Genomic DNA, 20,435 nt, shown 5'->3' on the forward strand with positions numbered 1-20,435 from the left:
TGTTTGTTTACAAACAGGCGGTTTGAGCACTGTAAAAGTGGTAGCGGATGTCTATTTCAATAGACATTCCGACGAGTTATTTACGGGTGTCGCTACTGTGGTCGAGTGGGAGAACTGTCGACTTTCAACACGACGGTTCTAAGTTCAATCCTTGGCTTGGGAGAGATGTTAATCTAGCGGCACTGATGGGTTGTGATACAACGAAACAGGACAGTATGTCGATAACTACAAATATATTTTAAGCCCCCCCTCTTTTGGTAGAGTACTGTCGTAAATAATCCCACCCGCTACTTAATTGGCTGAAAAATGCGAAGCTCGTTGTTTGTTTGTTTAGAAACAGGCGGTTTGAGCACTGTAAAAGTGGTAGCGGATGTCTATTTAAATAGACATTCCAACGAGTTATTTACGGGCGCCGCTTCTGTGGTCGAGTGGGAGAACTGTCAACTGTCAACACGACGGTTCTAGTTTCAATCCTTGGCTTGGGAGAGATGCTAGTGTAGCGGCACTGATGGGTTGTGATACAACGAAACAAGACTGTATGTCGATGACTACAAATATATTTTAAGCAACCTGCTTTGGGTAGATCACTGTCGTAAATAATCTCACCCGCTACTTAATTGGATAAAAATGCGAAGCTCTTTGTTTGTTTGTTTACAAACAGGCGGTTTGAGCACTGTAAAAGTGGTAGCGGATGTCGATTTAAATAGACATTCCGATGAGTTATATGCGGGCGTCGCTTCTGTGGTCGAGTGGGAGAACTGTCAACTGTCAACACGACGGTTCTAGTTTTAATCCTTGGCTTGGAAGATATGCTAGTCTAGCGGCACTGATGAGTTGTGATACAACGAAACAGGACTGTATGTCGATGACTACAAATATATATATATATGTATATAATTACTAACTACTTTATTACTAGATATATATTTACGTATATTTAATTACTAAATAATTTATTACTAGATCTCTCTCTTTCTCTCTCTCTCTGTGCATATATATACAATTACTAACTAATATATATATATATATATATATATATATATATATATATATATATATATATATATATATATATATATATATATATACATAAACTATTATTTATAATTAATAGCTCCCATATGATATGAAATTCCATAGTACAGGATGGAACAATAAATTGTTTCCAAAGAAAGACTGACTTGATTTCATTTTTTTTTTTTTGAAAACCAATTTCTTTTTTATTGCAGACCATCTACTAGTTTATCGGTTTCGTACAAACTCAAACAGCTATAGGGCCTTCTATCATGTCTGAAAGTAACGCAATGTTCAACGAGCGAGATCGAAGATGTGCTGCTGTACAACTCATGCTGTCTTCCGATTCAAGTTATGACAACAGGACAATTGCCAGCACCCCCAAAGTACAAATCCAGACTGTTTAATTCTTGACGGCATATTAATGGTCTTTGGTGTGATTTCAAGTGAGGGCCACATCATGCCACCTCACATCTTCGAAGTCTGCTTGAAACTCGACACCAAAGTACACCTGTATGTGCTGAAGAGTATGGTGATCCCCTGATGCAGTCAAGTGGCTGCATGCATGCCCTGGATGTGGCAGCATAGCTCAGGGTCGGTCCACGAGTTCAAAGAGACCTAGGCTAGGCTTTAGAACGAGTGCTACAACATTGCGTACTTCTCTTACTGGCCTCTCCTCCACCACCAACTTGAATTAGGTAAACCACTTCTTTTGGTCATATGTCGAAAACATTACCTACATTACCTCCCACAAAGCCAACTTTATTGACGGCATTCGCCGAGTATTCGCCGAGCTCTAACCGGCACTTGTTGAAAAGGCATGCTGTCAGTTCCGGACCTGTATCTAGGCAGTGATTGAGGCTGAAGGTTGCTACATTGAATAGATGTCAGCTGTACTACATAATCAAATTACCTGAATTGATTTTTTCATTAAAAGTTTTTTTTTTTTAATAAAGCCGTAGTTTTGTTTTCTTTAGAACGACAAATTAACCGTTCCACCTTGTAAGTCCGTTTAATTGTTGATCGTCACCCGGCATATGTGCTGCTCTCTTTGGATCGTCTTACTTTCCACTATGCTTCTTTGCCTATAAAGGCAGATGGTTTTCTTTTTTTCTCCTTCAGAATGTTGTCAGTCATATTGTCCTTTTAATATCTCCATGTATTATTGCTTTTCGCTGTGTTTTTAACTTTACTTTTTGTGTACATCATCTCACTTTTGTATAGTGTTTCATATTTACATTAAATCTAATACACACAGTTCTTAGTCATGACTTTTTCCATCAGAAAATTTGCACAAGAAATTTCTGGAGAGTCGAGTCACTCTCGAATGCTGGTCTAATATAATAATAATTACATATTCTATAAATTCTTTCAGACGGGCCTTTCATATATGGTATGCAGAGTGTGGTAATTTTTCCAGTTGTATATTTGGAGCTTGATCCAAATATCTTGGAGCTGATGTCATGCTCTCTAGATCACCGTTTCGATGGAGGTGTTCGCTTAAACTGTTAATCTCTTCCTGATATGCATTGCTGTTACTACATATTGCTTTTGTTCAGTGTTGTATACAACGAACGATGACTTTCTTTACATTATATCGATCGAGGAAGTGTGAAGTGAAAGTTGGCTTTCGATATTCGGATGACATAAACTTCTGACTAATACGAGTTGGCAGCACATCTAGAAATGATAATTTTTACTTATGTTCTTTTGCCATCATAAACTGTAGCGATGGACCATTAGAGTTCATATGACCCAATGCTTGATCATCTACCTGGTGAGACAATCAGATCACAATTCTCCCTAGTACATATGTATATATGAAATAATTCGAGGAAATATTATGATTCCCATCACTAAAGGCAACAATGTAGTTATCATATATGAATGACACTTTAAGACCCTTACCTCTCCAAGAAGATGTTCAAACATTTGGAGACAAACTTAAATTAATATATTTTATTACTTTAGTCTTCAATCTTTTGAATTTGCATTGGATATTTCTTAGGATATTTTTGAACTGGATATTTCTTTTGTTTTAGAAAAGTATCTTAAATAATCTAAGGTTTTCATAATTAATATTTTATCCAGAAAAATACATGGGTACACCAACCGTGTGCAATATGGATTATACACGGCACATACGATACTAATAATAATAATGCCCTCCTACCACTAATAAATAAACAAACATACTAGCAATGTGTTGGGATTGGACTTGGGTGATACCACACAAGATAGACATGAACATCAAGAAGTATGGATAAACCGAGGTTGGAGAATATTGATCAGACCTATGAAATAGCTGAGAGAATACCGAAAAGCTTATAGCTATCCAAATCTCAGAGAAAACTAATAGTCGTTGCAATTTTTGGTAAACGGCAGTTACGATAACGCAACATGATCTTCAATGGTTATCGGAACTATTTTTCACCCTTTCTTCCGATTTATAAACACTATTAGACGTTGCATATTTTTAAAAAAGAATCACCGCTTATCAATGCCCGGAGGCGACTCGAGGATAAGGGCTAATGAGTACAGTGGTCAAGAGGAACATGCTGTAGTCATCATTAGTAGTGGAAATTTGGTAAACTGAATTACTTAAGGGGATGGCTCATCAAGAATTTGTTCACGTTGAACTTGAAGACATCCATATTGTAGTCAGTTGGAAAGCAGGAAAACATAACAAACTTCCACAGGCGCGCAGTTTTAAGAAAGAAGCTTTGTTAATGAAGTCTACGGCTAGGGGTAGGTACAGATAAAATGTTTGCGGGAATTATTGATAGCGGTTTCAGATAGACGAGTATTTTTCGTAAAAGTCAAGACAGGGGGAAGCATAGGCTGGATTTCAGACGAGCACTTGCCATGAAAATAACGATAAAACAGAGACAAGCTCGCAACGTCTCCTCTGTGGAAAAAAGGTTACAGAGAAAAGAAAAAGATACCACCCACTAGACTACGAAGTCTATTTTGAACTCTATCAAGGCAAGGTAAGCTGCTTCTAGCAGTTTATACACAGATATGGCAACAGTACTCGATCCTTGGGCTTACTTGGATCATACATGTAGAGAATTGCAGCAGCATTGAGACATCTACTGGAGCGGTAGAACACTCCCATCTTTTTTCCAGCAGCCGTGGCAACGGATTTTGATGTGCGTGTTCCATCTAAGTTCAGCAATGAAGGTCAGAGCTAGAAGTTTTTCAAAACATGGAACCGTTGATGATGGAATAATAGAAGTTTGGTCTTAGATGCATTAAAATTAACCAACCACCTCTTTCCCCATTACCCCACCTAATCAACATTAGAGAAGAGAGAATCAAAAAGAACTTTATCATTTACTACCTTTGATGTGTTGCATTAAATGCCGTCAGCATAAATGTCTACAAATGATTTAGAATGTGATTTGGGAGATCATTGATGTAGATCAGGAAGAGAGTTTGGCTCAGGATGGCCCCCGAGGGACTCCAGCATTAATACTATGAGCTTCTGATATCTGCTCATCAACCACTACTCTTATGAATCTATCAGAGAAACATGATTTAATAATTGAAAAGACATTTCCAGCTATAAGGTCTAATCCACAAAATAATCGTGCAATACCCTATCAAAGGCTTTTGATATGCTAATGGCAATTTCTTTGTTTCTGAGCAAATCTTGTATTAAGAAAACCTTTAAATTGAGTGACTTGCTACGAAAATAAGGACAGAATGGAGACAATCTCACAGCGCCTCTTCTTGCGGAAAAGATGTTACAGTGAAGAGAACAGAACATCAAGGTTCAGAGGCCACTCGAGAATAACGCTTAATGAGTGTGCAGTAGTGGATGGGACAATATCGTAGTAATCATTGGTATTGGGAAATTGATTAATTCGATTACTTAAGGTGATGACTCATTATCATCAACACCTTGTTTATGTTTGGCTTGAAGACGGCCATATTGTAGTCTACTGGAAAGCAGGAAAACGGAACAGAGTTTCTATAGGCGTGCAGCTCCAAGTTTTGTTCATGGAATATCGGTTTAGGTTTAGGCACCGATAAAGAGTGGGGAAAATTATTTATAGTGGTTTCAGCAAAACGAAAAAGTTTTTCGTAAAAGTTTAGCAAGGGGCCATGGATTGGAGCTTAGATGAGCACTTGTTATGAAAATAACGACAATGTCAAGACAGGCTCGCAACGTCTCTTTTACGATAAAGATATTGCAGTAAAGAGAACAGGGCATCCCCTACTAGGCTACAACGTCTCTTTTAAATTCTGTCAATGCAGAATAAGGTCTTTCTAGCTCTTGCTTAGATGTGTTTCAGTTCTTGCCCAAATGTGACAACAATAATCTAGGGCATACTTGGTGTTTATAAAGGTTGAGAAGTGCATCGATAGTGAGATACCTACTGGAGCAGTAGAATGATTCCATCATGTTTCCAGCGATCTTGGAAACGTATTTGATATACGTGTTTCATTTCATATTAGGACTAAACGTCAGCCGCAGAAGCTTATCAAAATATGAAGCCTCTCAAAGATGAGATCCATTTACTTCTATTGATGCCAGATGGCGGTCAGAACGTTGATTATAGAAAGATAGAAGTTTGGTGTTAGCTGCATTATAATTAACATCAACCACTTCCCCATGGCACTACCTGACCAATATCAGAGGAGAGTGAATTAGAGTAAACTTGGTCTTTTAAGGCATTTGAAGTCTTGAAATAGATAGTAATGTCGCCAGCATAAATATCTACGAATGATCTTAGGATGTGATTTGGAAGATCATTGATGTAGATTAGGAAGAGAGTTGGACTCAGTATTCAGTATATGATAGAAATACAAATTTAGTGCTTCAAAAATCCGTTAGAAAATTCATCTAAATAATCTAGATTGAATATTATCTTTTATGTTTTTGTTTACTTAGTTGGAGTATAAGAATAATTACAAATGATACAATGCACACTACATACGTATAAATAAATAAATAAAATTACGTTTAAACCTGTCTGGACTAAACATCTATCTTGCTATTCGAGTGCTAATTCCACGTTCGTGTCTGAGTATCTTTGGCGAAAATCGATCATATTAACGTGATGCCTTCCCGCCAAACGAAATATGGAACGCAGTTCCAAGTCTTGTATTTGCCAAGTCAATAACTCTGATAAGAGTAAAGCCAACACGAATTATTATCGATTTATAGTTTGAATTATCGTTACACCTTTTCAATTTTCAAAAGTATTTGGTATTTTTGGAATAATCACCATATAGAAGTTATTTCTCCGATGAGGCGTTAAAATTATTAACAAAATAGAGATATGTAATATCTGGGAGTACAGTCCTATAGCAACAAAATAGTATGACACTATCCACACTGAAAAGAGAAAGGAAAACTTAAAGGATTATATGATGATAACAAACAATATTTCTCCACGTTTATATAAAACTATGAATCTATGCATGGGAGAACATACACTACAATAATTTCTTTTTTTTTTCGAGGGACACAAACTACATTATTAAAATACGATATTTTAAGCAGTTACTGCTCATTTTAAAACCGCACATTGTATAGCAAAGCCCAAATTTTGAAACCTGTAACTCCCGGACATCAGAGACGGGAAGGGAAAAAGAACCTTCACATATTTATTTAAGATAGGTTCTGTTTTTATAGTAGTAAACAATTTTTTTTACTCTTGGATTTATCAAGATGTGGATTAGTTCAGATGTGGATTACATAATATTAAGCAGATGTGAAAAAGCCTGTATATCAATACTAAATAAGCACCACACCAACATCATCACTCCTATTTATATGCTCACAAACACACTAGCGAACATATATGATTTTGTGTTTATATATATATATATATATATATATATATATATATATATTCATAATAATTAAATAAAACCCAATTTTTTTATCAGAATAAAGATAGAAAGTAAAAAATAAAACACCCGATCCGTTTCATTCCTTGTGCAACGGAATTAAATCTAAGAATACTTACGATAAAAATTATATGAAATGGAAATATAGCGGAGGTCACAAGAAAGCGAAAGAAAAAGTAGGGAAAAATAAATAGAAACAACACTAAGTCCTAAAACGATTTCTTTTTGTTTGCGAAGAGGTCTAAAAACTTGATATATATGGTTTATAGTATTTTCAGATGAAATAGTAAGTGTGATAAGTGTGACTTACTGAGAATGGATAACAAGTCAACATTAAACCTGAAACACAAACATGACAATTTATCAGATGTTAACATATGGTCAAGCCATATGTATTATTCAACGAGTTTGACAATGAAAATTTTGCGTGAGGTGTGTAGGTGGAGGTATATCGAACATGTGCTACTGTAGATTCTGTGACTTTATACAAATTATAAAAAATATTTTTATCGTGGATTCGACAATGTCTAAAGAATAGCCATTGTTACAGAGAATCTTTGTAATAATTTTTCAACGTATCATCCAAATTAGGCACAGAACAACATTTTAATGCTCAATGTGTATGAAATATTAACGTTATTATTTCGACATTATTATTTAACATGGGAAGAGTGGGGGTGTGTTGCAACTATTCTTTATTACTGTCGCTATTGTCTTACAACTAAACAACTGGAACCCGTTGACAAACATAAGAACAATTGTAGTAAAGCCAAGACTACTACTACTATGCTCTATTCGTCCCTTTACCTTCCTTCTTGTTGTATTTATTGTTTACATTTATAGATACAAAATAGTTGTGTGAGAACGGTAAATTTGTGACACATTTACTAATCTGTTTCAATATTAGTTTTATTTTATTTTATTTATTAAGGTTTTATTTTTTGCTTCAGGTTTATTAATTATTTCTTTTTAGATTTTAAGTAGCTATAACTTGGTTAAAGGATTCCAATATGGGTTTTTCATTCTTATATTTTTCATCGGTAGGTTCATGTGCGTTTATACTGTTAAATGACTTTCGTCGGTGTTCGATTCGTAGGTAAATCATGTTTAATTTTCGATTTTTAAGCGATTATTCAGAAAAATAGGTAACTTTACACGAATAGAGAGGATTTTTGTTCGTGTTTGAGTGATCCGTCCGTGATTTTTCATTTTAATATACTTTCATAGAAATGTTTCTGTTATGTAAAAAAAAAATATTTTCTTTACGTCACAAGTGCCACGCTCATACATGAACTACATACTTAATATAACATACTGACCCAACGGGTCACGGGTAGTCTACTATACTTATAATCTTAAAGTGAAAATGGTTAAGCAGTTTACGACGCTGACATAAAATGTAGGTCTGGCACGTCTGAATCCAGTTTGTCTTAAGAGAAACACTGTTAACACCCAGACTTTTCTTGAGAAGGTAATTAAAATTTCTGTATACAGTTATTGTTGACATATTTCGTAAATTGTTTGAAACCATACTTTGAAAAATTCCTTTTGGCTAGAAGCAAAAATAGTATCTGTTCTAATAAAAAAATCCTTCTTGACTGAAATAATTATAATTTATATCCCAATATAAAGTGCTCCTTTTTAGATAGCTGGATTTTTCCATATTAAAAATCCACTCCAGCTAAGATCTGAATTTGATCTTAGGAAGGTAACAAAATAGAAACTATTTGATCAGATTATTATCAGAAAATCGTGTCAGAATAATTTGGTATTCTAATACATTTGAGTGAATTAAACTAAACGCCATTTTCTATAGATTTCCAATTGGTTGGTTTTCCTTTGCATCATAAAGATATGTCATTTTGACGGAAATTAACGGTGGTCATTCTCAGTAAGTATAGCGACATTATTAAAATAAATTTAACTAAAAAAGATAGTTAATACTTTTTGCTTATTTGTCAATACAATTGTGGTGATATGCAAATTAAGTATAATTTGCATATGAGCAAATAGCACATATTTATAAACTGATACCAAATAGAACAGTTTGGTTGTTGAACGCTTACTTAGCGTTACACACAACATAGCAATGGCGTCGCCGATAGGATACTCTTTAGTCCTTAAAGACCCAGAATACGGATTTGTTACTTCGTTGCTTATGCGAGATGCAAAAAGTTGAAAGACAACAAAAACAGAGGAGGGGAAAATGAAATCACCGACTTGTTCATGTCTAATGCTGGCTATGGAGCAATTATGAAGGTTGCGTCAATGGTTTACCCTCGAGAATTAGAAGAAATGACTGTCGAAGAAATAAGACAGGTTGTCAAGGGAAAGACTGGTGATTGCAGAAAGGATCAAGTTTATGGCAATGAAGCAGGAAGTGAATGAACTGATAGTAAAATATTTACAATTGTTAAGAAGTTCAAGTAAATACTGTGAATTCGAAAAACTAGGAACATAAGAACAGACAACAGAAGAATAGTTAAACCCAACTAAGATTAATTGAAGGTATGCATGATTCGGCACATAAGCTAATGGAGCAGTTACAACGTAAAAACATGCCCTTGAATATGTGTCTAGAATTTAACAGCAGGAATTAATACATACCTACAACGAAAATACGAAGACATAATGACTGAAACATAAACGGTAAAAAATACGAAGAAATAATGACTGTAACATAAACGGTAAAAACGAAAAGTTTTTTTACATAGTGTGGAAAAATCCATGAAATGAAAAAAGAAAAATGACTAACGTTTGGAAAAAACATTCAAATGGTTTTAAAAAGAATCACTTCAAAGAAGTATGTAAAATGTGGAAAGAATAGAGGATGAAAATAGACAGCATTTTAATGTAAATAAGGATAATATACAAAATACTGGATCTAAAAATAGATACAAAAATAAAAATGAAAATCAACGATTGTGTTATTGAAATGCAAATAGACAGTGGCAGTGGAGTGACTATAACGCACAAAAACCTGTGGAAAAATCGGAAAACCGTTTAAAAAAAAAGCAACGTACAATTACGCCAGTTATAGCAATTATGGGTTACTGTGAAGGTTCAATAGAACTAAAGAAAACATATGAAGTAGTACCCATTTTAGTTCCAAATTGCCGAAAAACGTATGGACTATTGAGGAATGACTTATAAAAATAAATTAAACTAACTTGACCAATGAGATAGAAATGGAAAAATCAGGAAAATAAAAAATTATGAAGCTAGCCTGAAATTAAAATAAAATGTTCTCCCCTACTATAAAGCGAGAAAATACCAGTGCATAGCTAAGTTGCGAAAGACAATAGAGAACCTGCCCCTTCAGGAGGAAATAAATGGGCACCAACCATTGTGGTATTATAAAAAGTACGGTGACTTTAGAATTTGTGGAAATTATAAAATAGTGGTGAACCATAAAGTTTGCGCCGACTTGGGCCCTATTCCGAATGTGAAAGTAGCTCTACATAAACTTGCCGGAATGTAAGTATTTTCGAAGATATACCACCAAATACGCATAGATAAAAAATTTAAAGAAGTGTGGACAACGGATAGAGCAAGACAGTCTTGATAGGAAAAAAATCCTTGTTGAAAAGTGATCACAGGCCACTGGAATTTATTTTCAACCCAAGAAAAAAAAACTACCGAAAGACAATGTTGGGCGTTCGACTTTAACATTGAATATGTTAAAGGGTATACGATACCGCACGTTGTTGCCTTATCTAGATTGAGGTTTCATAAAGAGTATAAGGACAAAAACGACGAGGAATTTGAAGACACATTTATGCACCTTGTATTAACCGATGTAATATCTGTAGATAATAAACTGATAATAAACTGACTATAGAGAACGGGGTAATATGTAATAGAGACTTGGTAGCTTCCCCGGAAACACAGAAGAGCCAGGTTATAAAAAGTGTACATGATGACATACAATTGGGAGCAAGGTGGCCGGGGTACTGAACAGACGTAAAAGACTACGTAAAAAGATGGGAAAAATACACAGAACTCAGGAATTTTAAGCAAAAGCCCCGAGAAGCACAACCATGGAACAGAGTACACACGAATCATGCCTATATCTATGGGATAGGAATATTATTAATATTAGTAGACGCATATTAAGGTTGGCCTAAAATGGTGAGAGTAACTGATAAAATGTACTACTGTAAAACAAATACTAAGAGTAATGTTTTCGAGAAACGGGATACAGAGAACATTGGTGACTGATTACGCACCATAATTTGCGGATGCTGATTTGCATGAATAGCTAAGAAAAATAGGATGCAGAACGCACAAAAACCCCACCTACCACCCTCAATGTAATGGGATAGCGGAAAGTATGGTCTAGACGGTAAAGCATACTTGCAACAGAAAGAGAAAATTGGTGCTTTCCTATCAAGACTATTACTTAGTTATAGAATAATTCCGCATGCAGGCAGGCCTAAAAACTTCATATGTTTTAAAGGGCAGACAACTAAGATCATATTTAACAATGTCATATGCCACAAATCGAAAGATGTGGTACAAAAGAAATAGGAATACAGAAACCGAGACAGGAGAATTAATTATACAGAAAGGACATAATACTGCGATGTTAAATAAAAATGGGAATAGTGTTCTAGTTCATGCTGAACAAATAAGATCCCAGGAAACCAATCGAATGAGGAAATGTCACTATTGAAGAGTTCATGCAGAATGAGACTGCGGAGGAAGAAGTAGAGATAGATGAGTTAGAAGGAGAAGAAATAGAATGGGACAAGGCAGAAGAGGAAGGCCAGAGCATGCAGGAAGAACTGTTCGATTGTAGGGAAAGACGTGATAAATCCAGATCTCCAAGGGAAAGGAGAGAGGAAAAGGAAGATGTTCAAGCGGACACAAGAAGAAGTACAAGATGTACACGCGGCATAAAGCACCTACGGTATATATATATGTAGTGATATGCAAATTAAGTATACTTTTCATATGAGCACATAGCTCATATTTATAAACTGACACCCACTAGAACAGTTTGATTGTTGAACGCTTACTTAGCGTTATACACGACATATCAAAAATGGAATCGCATGTTTTATAATGTAAACATGTGATTTTACACATTCAAACATGAAAACACTTACAGCTATTACACTTTATTACGCATGGTGAAAGATAAAAAGAGCGGCATCAACCACTCGTGAACATCAATATTACTTATTACTTATCTATGTTTTAGCAAAATTCGAATATCTATCATTGTTTTAAGGAAAATAGACGGGAAAATAATGTTTTCTAATATCACATTGGTTGCGTACAATACAGAAGTATCTAAAAACAAGAAAAGTCGGTCCTGCATCTCAGTATTTATTGGCCAGCCTCCTGTGCATCATAAGTAAATGTCTAGAGTTCGTGATAAATAGTCAGCTACCGCAAATTCAACGACGTGCAATATGGTTCCCGTTCCGAAATGTCAACTTCACATGTGTTGGTGGTAATATAACATAAGAGTATTGAATCTAAGAAAAAGTTTAATTTCTAAGAGATTTAATAGAGTCTGGCACAAAAGCCTGCTTCATAAGGTTTCATATTAAATAGCTGGAAATGCCCTATCAGTCAACAAATCCTTTCTCTAGGTAAGTAGTGAGACAATATCCGTCACGAAATTATCGTTGATGCTCAGAAATCCGCAGCCTACTATATTAATGCTGGCGTACCTCAGGCATCAATCCTGGGCTCAACCTTCTTCCGGATCATAATAAATAAACTGCTAACTCGCATTCTTAGTTCTTTCCTTGACATCTATGCAAACGATGATACCAACTATGGCAACACTTCAAAGACTGATAAATATCAAGATCCTGCAGATCCTCTCTCCGCCGACCTTGAGTGTGTAATACACTGGAGTAAATATAGCTTGTGACCTTTATTAAATCTGTTTTCTCACCACCAACGCTCTGATGCCTTCTTTGTTCCTGTTGAAATAAATAGTCTTCGCCTCAATTGAGAATCCAGTTTGGACAAACTTCTTGACCGGAAATAAAAGACCTACATTAGATCCTTTGGCAAAATCACTGCAAAGATGGTAGGGTCGTTCAACCGCTGTAGGAATTATCCCACTCCCGACGCAATCCTCTACCTGTAAAATAGTCAAATGCAGCTAAAGATGGAGTATTGTTGTGACACCCGAGATGAAGCTCTCAAAAGCACTCTTCTTGCTTTGAGAGAACTGTCTTCAAAATTTAGTTGCTATGGCCTTTTCGCTTCCTCTTTTTCACATAAGAGACGTTGCGTGTCTGTCCCTGGCCTGTCGACATTTTTATGGTAGTTGTTCGACTAAATTCTAATCTATGATTCCTCCTCGGAAAACATTCACAACAAAAACTCATCTTGCTGAAACAACAGCCAAAGACTTTCCTCACGCTCTAGTTGTACATAAAACTAAACGAAAATTCCATGAGCAGGGATTCTTTCTTTGAGCTGTCTGTCTGTGAAGTGAAATCTTTTTAGATGCTTCTCGGCTGACCATGACATGGTCGTTTTCAAGTCTAATGTGAATAAATTCCCATCGATTTGCCCATTTAAATAATCTTACTCTACCAAAGTTTCTACAGTGACTGATATTGTCTCACCACTTACCTAATACGTAACCCATATCCTTGAGTGACCTCTAGGCTTTGATAAGTTTTCACCATTTATGAAAAAATATAAAAAGGAAAAAACCGTTTACGTATTTGCTCTCTAGCTATAATGAGATAGTTTTTGTCTTTTTCATAAAATTAACATATGAGTGTTTTAATTAAATTAATTACTCTTGGGATTAGAATTGAGAACTTGCATAATTTGGATTATTCAGACTATGGTGCCCATTCAACATTTTATTCGCACACCGCTTTAGCTTATGTAATCTCTGGATTTCAAGTGCGTTTTGCCAAATTTTAGAATCTGTACGGTATTTTGAACAAAGCTTTTATTAAATCGAGATTATCGTTCCGGTTTGACGTCTCATAATATCTTAGTATCGTCTGTCTTGACAGACTATTGCTTAGCACGTTTCAGTTGGGCCATAAATCTATGTTGACAATTTCAGTATGGATTTTATGAGTGTTCAACTAATTCTCGCTTTAGCGTAAAAATATATGCATGTATCTACTCACTATACCATATCTATAGTATACGAAAGAGACTTTATGTGTACGTGTGTGAGAGTTCGTTCTCTATGGACTCCGAAACGGCTGGGCTGGTTTTTTTGAAATTTCACATAAATGTACTTCATGTGTATCGAAGTATTCTTAGAAAGGTTTTGCACTGGAATGCACCTTCAGTATTGAAAATCGAGTATCGAATACATCCGATTAAAAAGAACACTTAGATTTTAACCAAAGTTAACGCTTTTCTACAGCTTTACATCACAGGTGCGTTTTTTCATCGCATAAATATGAAGCTGCATCTTATAAAATCGACAGTATGTTCTTTGATAATACAAGGGCGTTCTAGAAATAAATGTTTCTGTTAATTGAGCAATTGAATTATACTACCTGACTTCCGCATTGTAAGCTTTAATTCAGGCCATTATATAAAAACTATAACATCAATTGTAGGTTTTCACAGAGCGATTTAGACAACAATGTGTATCGTGCACTGTAGTGAGTCCCTCCTGACTAGAGTATGATATATATATATATATATATATATATATATATATATATATATACAGATATTCTTGGAAATTTACTTAGCCATTAAAACTATATATATATATATATATATATATATATATAATATATTTTAGTCATCGACATACAGACCTGTTTCGTTGTTTCACAACTCATCAGTGCCGCTAGACTAACACCTCTCCCAAGCCGAGGATCGAACCTAGAACCGTCGTGATGACAGTCGGCAGTCCTACCCCCTGACTACGGAATCGGTGGCCGAAATTAAACTGTCCGAATGCGTATTTAAATAAACATCCGTCCGCTACTCGTAGAGGGCTCAAACGTTTTGTTTGTAAACAAATTGCGAGCTTCGCATTATTTCAGCTAAATTAAGTAGCGAGTAAGATAATTTACGAGAGTGCTCTACCGAAGAGGGGAGCTTTATAAAATATATATATATATATATATATATATATATATATATATATATATATATATACTAGCTTTTTAGCCAGGCGTTACTCGGAGCCTACGTACTAATCGTAACTGCATGTGCATATATATATATATATATATATATATATATATATATTATAAAGTTTGACTCATGTCTAGGTGACTTATATCTAAAGTTCAAGTATCTAGATACAAGATTGGCAGAGAAATTTGGTAGAGTCTGCAAATGTAAACTCTTTCAACTTTGACTTATTGGCAGCCAAATTTTAGCCCCAAAACTGATGTAAAAACTTGATGCACGTCTGGATACTCTTTATGTAAAATGTCAAATTCTTAGACCCAAAATTGACTGAATAGTTTGCGCGAGACCGCAAAAGTCAAATGTTTGGAACTTTTGCCAGCCAAATTTTCAGCCAAACATCGATTTAAAAGCTTGCGTTATGTCTGAATACACTTTATGTAAAGTTTCAAATGTTAGACCAAATATTTGCTTAGTAATTTGGTAGATGCCGCAGAGGTCAATTCATTTTAAACTTTGACACCAATTTTGACCCCTTAATATTCACTGTTTTAGGCTCAACTCGAACTAAAAGTTTGATCCATCTCCAAGTAACCAATATCTAAAATTTCAAATTTTTAGACCCAAAATTACGGAAGTTTTGTAGAGTTTTCAAAGGCCAGATCACTGTACTTTGAACAATTTGACAGCCAAATTTCTGGCCGAAAACCGATTAAAAAATTTCCCAAATCTCAATTCCCCTTAGGTAAAATCTCGAGTCTGTAGACTGAAAAATGACAGAGTAATTTAGTAGGGAAATTTACACACATAGACACACACAGACAATTGCACTTTATAGATATAGATATATAATTATTTTTCGATGGAAATTATTTTGCCGATAAGTCAATTTATTTCCTGCAGTGGCTGAATTTATTTGCTTCCACGAATTCACAATTGATGTCAGCAGTTTTTTTTACCATGAAACACTGATTCGAGGATTAAAAACAAAACAGTATATAGCAGTGTAGTTCAAACCACATCTCTCTTAAACAAAAGAATAAAAAAAAGATATTAGATCTGGTGTTTTCGTGCTCCAGATTAATTACACTAAACAATCTATGTTGTCACAAATGCCCACCTTACCTGTGTCATCCGCCATTGTTAATTTTCAAGTATTTAATTTTTATAAAGATAAAATTTGAAAGGCGAAATTTGAAATTTTAGTTCGAGCTGAGCCTATGAAATTTTTAAAATAAATAGTTTCTATAACAAGTGAAAATGTTCACTTGTTATAGAAAAAGCCAGAATTGTAACTACTGTTTCTGTGTGTTCAAAATTTAATTCGTAGGATATATCAAATGTTTATTTATTCAAATTCACTGTTATCATTTATACATATAAGGTCGTCGATAAATTTCCGGTAACAATGGTAATTACATGTTCTAGATATATCATTATTTATAAATTATATATATATATATATAAAGGCTTCCTTCAGTCCTGACAGACTATGGATACCCACTGTAAGGGTGCCTTTGCGTGAAACCTTTGTGGAAAGAGGTGCGCAATCTCAAACCACACCTCTCCCGAGTCGACATTGTTGAATACCAGTAGCAAGTGAAGGGTCAGGACGACTGAAAACAATGCCGAGATAAACGGAAAGCACATACGGCGCCTAGAATATATATATATATATATATATATATATATATATATATATATAATTACTAGTCTATGTAAATACAGATTTACCCGAAAATGTGTAGGATCTGAACCAATTAGAATTTCTATAGTTTAAGCATTATTTTATTTCTTATTTATTATTAGAAAAGTGCCCTCTTTTATAATTTGACTTCTAAGTAATTCAAAAATACAGTTGTAAACACCAATCTTTCTATGCATATATATATATATATATATATATATATATATATATATATATATATATATATATTGCACTTACTCGAAAGAATCTATTAGAATTTGAAGCTATATTAAAATTGTGCATCAAAACAGTGAACTTATGGAAGAATATCAAACGAACGAGTCAGACAAGCTGGAACAAAGTCAGGAATAGACCAAACAATATGAAGAATCGTATCAAAATATTATTTGAAAATCCAGCGAGATTAGTAAAATCACGTTCCTGAAGAAAAAAGTTTAAGAGTATAAGCAACGGTACGACCAATCAAATTATATACATGTTTCCTCACTTTATCAAGAACCCACCAATAAAACAGAGATACATCAGCCTAAATATGACAACAGTACTCCATGCGTTGACTGATAGATTTCTAGTAATATATACAATGGATACACGTATGAGAAAACGGTTTAAAGCGATAGAGAGAACAGATTTTACAATAAGTAGATACTGCGATTGATCTGATGTATTGCTTCCAAAAATATTTGATGAAGATAAAAGACAATAAGTTAAAGAATCCGGTAAAGCTATGCATATGAATATAAGAATACAATAGTGTTTCAAACAGAAAAAAATTCCACTCAGAAGAGAATACTATTCAAAACTGAACGAGTAAAGTAAGAAAGAAATGCTATTTAAAATTGAATATTTACAGACAAAATTAACATTTTATAGCATGTTGACCTAGAAAAGAAAATGATTTTTACAATTAAATGATTACTAACAAAAAATAAACTGCGATACAAAACTGAAAGAGAAAAAGATGAAAAGGTAATGCTATTTAAAACAGATTAATTACAGCCAGAAAGAAAATGCTATTGAAAACTGTAGAATTACAGATATTTAAAAATGAATGGAAACAGGCAGAATGGAAATGCTGTTTAAACCTATATAATTACAGAAAGAGAGAAAATGCTATTTAAAACTGAAAGATGACAGACAGAAAGGAAATGCCGTTTAAAACTGGAGAATTACTAACAGGAAAGACAATGCTATTTAAAACTTAAGGATTACAGACAGAAAGGAAATACTATTTAAAACTTAATAATTACAGAAAGTAAGGGAATGCTATGTAAAACTGATGGATCACAGACAAAAAATGTTACTTAAAAGTGAAGTATGACAGAGAGAAAGAAAATTATATTTAAGACAGGCAGAAAGGAAATGCTAATTAAAACTGAACGATTGCAGACAGAAAAAATACTATTTCAAACTGAAGGATACCAGACACAAAGAAAATACTATTTAAAACTTAAGGATGACAAACGGAGAGAAGATGCTATTCAAAAATAAAAGATGACAGAACAAAAGTAATGCTATTTAAAACTAAAAAATTGCAAACAGAAAGGAAAATGCTATTTACAACCGAATGATTACAGAAAGAAATAGCACAGCTATTAAAATATGAAGGTGACAAAATACTATTTAAAACTGAAGAATAACTGAATATTAAAAACTGAATAATTACAGATAATTATAGAAAAAATGATATTTAAAACCGATGAATTACAAACGGAAAGAAAATGCTATTAATACTAAAGAATTACGGACAAAAAAGCAATTATGAACTAAAGTATTATGGACAGGAATAAAATGCTATTTAAAACTGGGGAATTACAGACAGAAATAGAAATTCAATTTAAATCTGAATAAGAAAAGAAATAGCTTTTTAAAAGTGAGGTATGATAGTCAGAAAGCAAATTCTATTGATATCTGAAAAATTACACACAAAAAGAAAATGCTACGTAAATCTAAACACTTACAAGCAGAAAGGTAAATGCTATTTTAAACTGAAGGATTACAGACAAAAAAACAGGCCATTTGAATCTGGAGATATACATAGAGAAATTTAAAGTCTATTTAAATCTTAAAGATTAGACGCAGATAGAAAATATTATTTATTTATTTGAAGTATACTAAAGTAGACTAAAAGAAAATGCTATTTAAAGCTGAAAACTTACAGAGAGACTAACAATACTATTTAAAACTTAAAATTTTACAGACAGAAAGAAAATGCTATTTAAAACTGAAGGATTATAGACAGAGGAAAATGCTATTAAAAAGATGTCAGGAAAACGAAACTGCTATTTAAACGTAAAATCTTACAGACAGCAGAGAAAGCAATTTAAAACTGGGAAATTATAGAGAGAAAGTGAATGCTTTAAACTGTAGGATAACAAAGAAAAAACGCTACTTAAAACTGAGGAAGAATAAATAAAAAGGAAATGCTATTAACGTAGATAGAAGACAGACAGAAAAATGCTATTTAAAACTCAAAGATGACAGAGACAAAAATCCCATTTCAAGCTGAATGGTTACCAAAACGAAGGAAAATCTATTTCAGTTAGGAAGACGACAGACAGAAAGGGAATGCAGTTTAAATCTGTAGGATGACAGAAAACAAGCTTTTTAAACTGAGTAATTACAGAGGGACAGAAAACGCTATTTAAAAAAGAAAGAAAACACAGAAAAATTATTTTTTTTTTAACTGAACGATGACAGACAGAAATAAAATGCTTTTTAACACCGAAGAATTAAAGACAAAACGGAAATGCTATTTACAACTCAAGAACTACAGACAGAAAGGGAATACTATGAAAAACTGAAGAATTACAAATAGAAAATCATTGCTATTTAAAACTGAATAATTACAGACAAAAAGAAATGCTATTTAAAACTGAAGAATTACGGACAGAAAGCAAATGCTATTTAAAACGAAGTAATAATAGGCAGAAAAAATATACAAAATGCTATTTAAAACTGAAGAATGATACAGAGAAGGAAAATGCTATTTAAAAATGTAGGATGCGAGACAGAAAAAAATGATATTTAAAACTGAAAAAGTTACAGACAGAAAGAAAATGCTATTTAAAATTGAAGAACGACAGACATAAAAGAAAATGTTATTCAAACTCACTACTCTCACTACTGATGCAATTCTCTATCTATATAAAAGCCAAGTACGTCCAAGGATGGAATACTGTTGCCATATCTGGGCAGGAGCTGCTAAAAACAGCCTATCCTGCATTGACAGAGTACAAAATAGACTTCGTGGCTTAGTGGGGGATACCCTTTTCTCTACCCTGCAACCTCTCTCCCACAGAAGAGATGTTGCGAGCCTTTCCTTGTTTTATCGTTATTTCCATGGCAGGTGCTCGTCTGAACTCGAATCTCTGGTCCCCCCTCGCCAATCTTTCACGAAAAACACCCGTCTAGCTGAATCCACTGTGAAAATTTTCCCCCACTCTATATCTGTGCCTAAATCAAAACGCGGATTCCATGAACAAAGCTTCTTTCTTAGAACTGCACGCCTGTGGAACTCTGTTCTGTCTGCCTGCTTCCCTCCGGACTACAACTTGGATGTCTTCAAGTCCAATGTTAACAAATTCCTAATGAACAGCTCCCTTAATTAAACACTTCATCAAATCTCCACACTAACGTAATGCACTTGCAATAACCCTTATCCCTGAGTGGCTTCCGGGCCTTGATAAGTGGTGATCACTGTGTAAAAAAAAAAAACTTAAATAATTACAAAAAGAAAGGAAATGCTTTA

This window comes from Euprymna scolopes, chromosome 32 (assembly GCF_053919585.1).
Source record: "Euprymna scolopes isolate OS-2025 chromosome 32, ASM5391958v1, whole genome shotgun sequence".
Lineage (NCBI taxonomy): Eukaryota > Metazoa > Mollusca > Cephalopoda > Sepiida > Sepiolidae > Euprymna > Euprymna scolopes.